This window comes from Atta cephalotes, assembly GCF_000143395.1.
Source record: "Atta cephalotes unplaced genomic scaffold scaffold00017, whole genome shotgun sequence".
Taxonomy (NCBI): domain Eukaryota; kingdom Metazoa; phylum Arthropoda; class Insecta; order Hymenoptera; family Formicidae; genus Atta; species Atta cephalotes.
In genome coordinates, this window is record NW_012130081.1 from 311,174 (window position 1) to 319,381 (window position 8,208).

Sequence of the window (8,208 nt, forward strand, 5' to 3'; positions counted from 1 at the left end):
TCGTTGCGTACAGGAACGCATGCTACGTACTCGCCGACGGTGCGAATCGTCACGAATGCAAGTATGTACAACGAAAGCTAGAAACCAACCGTGGGGAATCACGCGACATATGGTGTTCCTGAGGTTAACTTCCTCTCATGTTCACGTTCATTTTATTAATTCCATCAAAAATTCGTAGAAAAAAAACTCGCCGCATCGCGAAATTGCTTGCCAATTATTCACTATCATGACACTTTATTGCGTTCTTTGCACGCGGTTCCTTTGCACGATTGGATACACAAGATGCGTCTTCAATTTTTTATCGAATTTTATTTCCCTTCCCCGGTGCCACTCTCATACGGCATATCAAAAATTTCCTTACTTTATATATATTTATCAATAAAAATACATATATTTGCATTGTTGCCGTTATATTCATTAATATGGCGTTTAAAGAAAAATTTGTTATAATATGTTTATTTTTATGTATATTTTTATACAATACTCACGTAATAAAACATCAAAAGCGAATTTAACGTTGCTGCATCATTGCTAGAATGTTTTAAAACATTTCTTGCTTTTTGGAACGTATTGTGTAGCATCGAAGAGTTGATAGAATTGTTGTAAATGTAGATGAAAATTTTACCAATTTTGCAATAAAGAATGAATTTCGATGTTTGTTAAAGAATAGAGATATTAAATCAAATGTGTACATCGTACATATGTAAAATAATAAGCTTTACTGAGAAAAAATGATTAAAGGCTATACATCGGGCAATTTTATTGCATTTTTTGTTCACTCTTAGTTTTACTCACGGGGTATAGTTTTCTTCGAAATGACATGCAAATGCAATAGGTATCCAAGGCGAGTCTGGCGAGTTTTTCAGGGCGTTACCCTCAGAAATTCTGGTCGGTTGGTTGGTCGATGCAGAACGTCGAGGGCGGTGCATCTGTCGGCGGAAGATTTATATCCTGAGGCCGAGGTTACTTCTACCCATTCCCAACTCGCGGTCGTGCTGGGCAAAAAGCCAAACTTCGTTTTGGAATTCGTAAATTGACGTCTTAAAAAAAATTGTTTCTTACATTATGAATTAAAATGTTCTAACAGATTTACTTGTATTTACGCGTACTATCTCATAGTCGAAGTATTAAGTCAGTAAATATATACATTTATTGCAGTCTGCTATAGTTATATATTATTGCAGTCAATGTATATATTTACTAAAATTAAGACTTTAACTCTAATATATAATTATTTAAGTTCAACTAGTTATAACTCGGATAACCAGTAATACTAATTATAACTCAAAATAAAGCTAACAATATAAATAGGATGAAATCATGTTTACTTGCATACGCAAAACATGTACGAGAATGTTTTTAACAATTAAATGGAAACCTATAAGAACGTCTATTAGCAAATTGGACGACAATCTTTGTTCATTACGATTTCAGGAAAGTAATTAACTAGCACTCAATTAATTATGTATTTACGGCTATCGTTTTGTAGCACGCGAAACATGACGTCATATTTTAATACTTTGTGGATCACATGATAGAGATTCGAATGCAGATACGGTGTTATAAAATTAAATATGGTTTAATGTCGATATTAATACATAATTCTTATGCTAAATAGTAAGAAAAATAATAAATGCAAAAATTCGTATGTTAATTGTATGCAATGAATTATGAATCTATTCTTATACACTAAACAAGTATTTCATAAATCATATAAATTGAGCTTATATAAGGCAAAGTGAATAAATTCAATGTTAAAAAATACGCAATTAAAGAACACAACGTGCGCGCAATATTATATATTCATAAGAAATAATAATTATGATTTGAGGAGGAGTTGAAATCCAATGATCCCGCTGATCCTTTCTGCAGTATGCGAACACCAGCATTAACATTACCACGGCGCGTTTCAAAATGGAGGATTCCGGCTCGGCGAGAAAACGATACGATGTGCGGCGCGATTATAACTCGGCCGCGAGGGCCGTCGGGTCTATCAAAACTCGCTCGGCTATATATCAATGCCATCTATACGTATAATTTTGATGTCGACTGGCTCTTGGTTTTATTTGCCACGCGTAAAAGTGAAGGCGTACGCGCTGCAATGCGAGATTTGATGTTAGGTAGATGTAGCACTGCACTTTGTTCCATTCTTTTATATATCGATTCAGTCCTTTCGAGGTGATGGAATAGGCATACCAAAGAAAGCCTTTGGCTTGTAACTCGTTATTATTGTTCAATACATCAACACATGAAACATGAAGAAAAAGAAAATTAATGATTATTGATTATCTGTCTAAGTTATCTAACTATCTACTGTTAGATATTATCTACTGTTAGATATTAAAAGTGCAATAGTAACCCAGTTTTTTAAGTTAAATAACATTGCTATATTTAACTTCTATGTGTGTCAAAATATAAATCAATCTATTTCTGTAGTTGAATTGCTTAGTAAATGACGTCCATATTAATATATATGCACTGGTAAATAAGAAACTAAAGTTTAAGTTAAATTAAATACATTTCTTAAGTTAAACTGTTTTATCTCATGTTGTAGTTAATTAAAAGACATATTGAGAATAGGAGCAATGATCTACAGAAATTTTTAAAAATAACTCATGTTGAATATAATTTGACATTATGAATTTAACGATGCTTAAAATCAATAACTTATGATTATATGTGAGAAATACTTACATTTATATCTGTTACATTTCATGTTCGCATACAGACATAGCGATTTGTCGTCAAATTGCTATATTTTACAATCCAACGACCATCATTATTATATAGTTTAACTAACTGGAAGCTGATTAACTAAACATAAAAAATACATAGCGCATGATCGAAGAAGAACACTATTGGCAGTTAAATGATATAGTGTTACATGAAAGTAATAAATGTCACATTGTGATTTAATGTTAATGCCCTGTTATTTTGATCACTTAGTATAATAACTGTCGCTGTATTACAAGTTATAAAGATATAAGCAGTACAGTGTCAATTGGTATATCTTTTTATTGACTTTTATTTGTTGAAATATTATATCTTTTGCCACTTTGATAAAATCAAATTTATACAGTCGTGTGTACCCAACACTTCGAAGAACTGCACTATGAAGATATAAATAGCACATGTCAATTTTTAGATTTCCTCTTGCTATGATTTTTATTTGCACATCAAAATGTAGTTTATTTATTTCTTGACATTTTTACTCTGGTAACATCAAATTTATATGGTCACGTATATCCAACTTTTTGAAGAAACGTCATAATTTCTTTATAGGAGTCTCTTTATAGGAGTAAATTTTTAAGTAAACTTCAATTTTTTTATGTCATTGTGACTATAGTCATGACGTTCGTAGAATACAACGCATATACGTTTCAACAATTCTATCCCGCCATTTTGTAAGGTTTCGAAGGACCAGGGCGCGGGCGAAGATGCCCATACACCACGCGTTCTTCTTGCGCCGAGATCGGTAATAACCCAATAAATCAGGGTACCCCAGCCGGTGCAATTACGTTCCGTGGCTGAACCCAACCCCTCTCGTAAATATTGCCCTCTGCACACCGACATAGCATCTTCGCCAGGTCCACCGTCGTTTCTTTCTCTCTCAGTTTTCACTTCTTTTTTTTACAACGGTCTCACGACCCCGCCGCAACGCAGGGGATCTTTCTCATGTGCATTACACCGCGCTAGGGTTGTCGACGATACTCGTGCCTCATCCCCCTTGCGAGCATCTCGTTCGTGTTCTTTTATTACCGTCCGCCGTTCTCTTCCCGCATGCGGACACTATAGAGGAACCATGGGAACCATCGTGCCATGGAGTGTTCGAATCCTTTTGGGGGGTTTAATTGCCACTGTGCGATCTGTTAATTCGCGAGTGTCAGCTTGAGAAAGCGAACCGAGAAGCGAGAGGGAGGATTTATCTTTCCACCGTCGACAGCATCGACGTGAAGATTCTACGGAGTGCGTGTTCGTGAAAATATGGGGGTCGAAACGCGATGGACAAGAATGTGTCTGGGCCCTATGAATGATCCGTAGAAACGCAAGATAGCGAGAGAATTGAGATGGTTTTATTATACAGTAAAATAAAAAGGAATCAATATAAATCAAAACTAAGATCATTGACAACATATTGCTATATCTGTGTTTAGCAAAATTTATTTTACTGTTGAGTTTTTTTTTACTGAGATTGTTGCTGTCTAAAAATATAAGTCATCAACACAATAAGCAATCAGCACGAAAAAAGAAAACTTTAAACATTTGTAAAATAAATGTTCTGTTGAACGTGATCAATTTCCTAAAATATTTCGTTGTTTGAGATTAAACTAATCGCCAAATACTTAATTAATAAAGTATTAATAATAAATAATGTACTTACAATATTAATATACATATTTATCATATTTTCTTAAAATTATATTAAGAAATGGTTTGAATCTTTTAAATTTATTTTTCACCTCTTTCTAACAATGACTTCGTCAGATGCAGTTCTGATGAACATTTGCACAATTATTTTTCAGGGTGGAGGAAGAACTACGAGAAGGGTCTTACTTATGGCGTTTTCTGAAAATTGTCGCCAACATGCGATGCCGTGCACGCTCCACACATGGCATATGACAGGTATGCCATCACAGAAACGCAATTCTATCAATTTCGTCATTCTCGAAGGGGCAGAAGATGCGCGTTCGTTACTTTTGACAGCTGGCCCACATTATTACGCCAATAATACATCATCGTCGCGCAACGATCTGTTTGTTAGGATGTTCATGACGAAGTACATTAAGTAGGTAAGCGTAAAAACGACACGAGGCAAATTACATCGTTTGGTGGCACTGAAATTTGCACGAAAAAGATGAATGGCTGACTAATGTCGCAAACGATGTAGCCGAAATGGTCTGTATTGCTCCATAATTATTAAGACAATTGAGCACCGTACGACACGCGAGTGTCGTAAATAACACGACAGTTTCAGCTTATAGTACAAGTTGGAAAGGTGTGGATAGACACTCTAAATACCGCAAAACTTGCGTAACCCTTTAGTTTTACACGAATTAGCTGCTTTGCTTTATTATCTCTAGGCTTGCTAAGACGATTAGAGCGTTATGTATACATTTGTTTGATAATGTCAAGAACTTTTGCAATATTGTAATCCCTTCATAGTTAATATCACGCAAACAATATACAGTAAGAACTCTGGACGATTGTTGACGGAATGAAAGTGACATTATCGTTTCAATGACAATCGTCGTTCTCGATCATTGTTCTTGCCTCAAGGATATCTTCGTAATATTTCTAGTTTATTATGCTAATCTCTGAGATTTTTATATTTATACATTTGTTAATCAAAGTTTTTTTTATCATTTGTATACCTTCTATTTATTTTATATATACATTTTGCTGCTGTTGTATTTTGTTGCTGATTGCAATAAATCCCTTTGTTACAGAATAGGCACATATTTTTTTTATCGTTGCGAATAGCTGTTGAGAAAATGGAATAGTAATGGTATGCCTTTCTAGAACGCTTTAGTTCGCCATCGGCATTTTGGCGTTAGGCGATAAATCTCGAGGTGAGTGGGCTTTAGAAGCCCTCGCCGTGTTAGAAAAGAAGAAAGTAAAATGCGAAAACGAGGGAATGCGCGCTGCCAATAGATTTACGAGGCCATCCATCTTCGTAGTACGCACTTGATGCTCACGCTCGCGATAAAAGCACAGCTCATCTACGCGTATATACATGTGCGTTTGTGCGCACGACACGTATACATATGTACGTACGATTCTAGAGGAACGGTTCGTTATTATAACCCACGAGGCGTAATTGTTTCCAAGGAACCGACATGGAGAAGACCTTGCCTGAGAACCAGAGATATTAGCAGTCTTTCTACAGGACCTTTCAATAATAATGCCAGTAGTCACGATCACTTTGCTTCATTCTAATTTTTAGCAGCAAGAAAGAACTACGAACTAGAATTTGCATCAATATTACGATTGTAAAGTGCCGGTATCATAAAAAGGATGACTGTAAAAAAAAAGCGCAATTATAAGATATATTATAAGATATGTACTTATAGAAATAAACCTGAAAATTATTGATCTAATTCGTGCTTAGCTACTTTTATTTTTGTTAAGCTTAAAAAAGCTCAATCTTAATTTTTAAAATTATGAAAGAAACGCAAGGATAAAGTTGAGCAAAACGAATTAAAATGATTGATTAATTGACTTACTTAAATTCTCATTCATCTTTTAGCGCTTGTTTAACTTGTTTAACTTATCAAAATGTACAAGGAAGTATGTTAATATGAGCTGTAATGTAAATTCGACGAAGTTATAGCCACGAAATGTTAACTTAGTTATATTTACATGATAGCAAGTACTATATTAATATAACAGAGTGATAACACAATGGCATGTGAGCTTCATAGAATTTTGTTAAATTTAAATTTGGAAAGTTGCAAATACACGTGATGACTCTGACGGCACCGATATCGGTGAGATCTTGCTTGAAAATGTCGTGATATTAGTTGCTTCCGCGGGAAGCTCGAATGATAGTGCCGTTAGTCACGACTACCTCGGTCGATTGTAATCTAGCGAGCTCGAAGAAAGCCCATGGTCGTATTTTTATCAGTGATCATGCAAAGTTGCCTTTTTTAAAAGCGTGCAGCGTCGAAAACCTTAAGCTTTATCAGCGGCTTATTCGAACTTCATGTAAGGTAATAACGCTGAAAGTAATGAAATGAAATAGGCGATCTGTGAAATTAAATTATTAGAAACACGCCAAGCAAACGATGATGTTAACATGTTTGATTGAATTTGTTCCCCGTTGAGATGGAATGATATATTAAATTACGAAATTCGAGATATAAATCAGCAGCAATTAATTTTATTTGCTTCCAGATTTACCCCGCGCGATGAAGATTAAAAGGATCCACAAGTCTTAAGATCACAGCTGGAAGATTATCCTTGGAAGAGCTTTTTCCTGTAATGATGGAGATTATATAATTAATCGAATAATATGCAAATTTCTTCGTAATGATATCCGCCGGACTATTAATCAAATTCTAGATTATCAGTTTCCATCATGAAAAGATGAAGAAAAACTCAATTAATTGCGTAATATTATGCATTCGGAAAGTATATTATTATACATTCCGAACGAATGTCATCATGCAATTGATGATTTTTTAATAGACGAAAATATATTAATAAAATAATGTTTGTAGAAATATGTTCATACTATATGAGAAGATTTAAAGCTATCGAACATGATCCAAAACGTAATATAAAAGTAAGTCACGAATCTTTCTAGCTTTTCCTCGTTTATTATTTTCTCGGATATTAGATAATTTCAGAAACTGTTTTCTTTCGGTGCAGATTACATCCCTGTAGATATAATTTTTTCACATCTCATGATGCGAGATATGAGCGCAAATCAATAGCCTACGCGTGAAATTTTTTACGCATTTCGCAATGTTCTCGCATGTTACGAGAAAATAGCGGAGATACGTATGTTAGCGGAGAAGGGAGGAGGGAGGAAAGAAAAAAAATGATTTTTTTTAGAACGCGAACCCGGAATGGCGCCGGCGGTCCGGTTTAATCTCGACACGCCCATTACACACGACGTACATATTACATCACGATCGCATTCGATAGCAAGCGTATCTATACGAGCCCTATTCCCCTGTGCCTACCTACGATACGTGTAAGCCGCAATTAAAATTCAAGAAAAATTCTCGGAAACCTGTTTCGAGAGCGAGCGAAATATTTCGCTGCGGGGTGGTCACGCAGGAACGCTAATAGCACGGATGATCTCGTTTAATTATCCTCAGCTCTTAAACATTCTTTCTCGAAATTTTTGTCATCTACTATATTTGATATTCTCTACTATCGTGGTCAATTATTCCGCGTAAGATTTGGATATTTCAACATCTTGTTAGGAGTAGACTTGTGACCAAAACAACTTTAATTATAATATATAATGTATATAACTAATTTACCTGATTTTATCTTCATTATTTTATTTTATCAGGTCAGTATTCATAATCGATTCTTATATTTAAGACCGTCTTAAGTATAGTGTTAAGATTATAAACCAATCACAGAACCATATTAACGTATTAAGATATTACTTAAGGCTATTTTAAAATAAGAACGGAATATGAATAGGTCGGATATGAATCTAAAATCTAGTCAAACTAAAATTTATGTTTA

At 34.7% G+C, this 8,208-nt stretch overlaps 1 long non-coding RNA gene across 1 annotated transcript; it reads left to right on the forward strand.

Annotated features, from left to right (window-relative positions):
• Positions 1–4,520: 4,520 nt before the first annotated feature.
• On the forward strand, positions 4,521–7,225 carry LOC105618468. The gene is made up of 2 exons (XR_001046486.1): positions 4,521–4,623; positions 6,895–7,225. It is a non-coding gene; the product is annotated as an uncharacterized LOC105618468 (long non-coding RNA).
• The last annotated feature ends 983 nt before the right edge of the window (positions 7,226–8,208 follow it).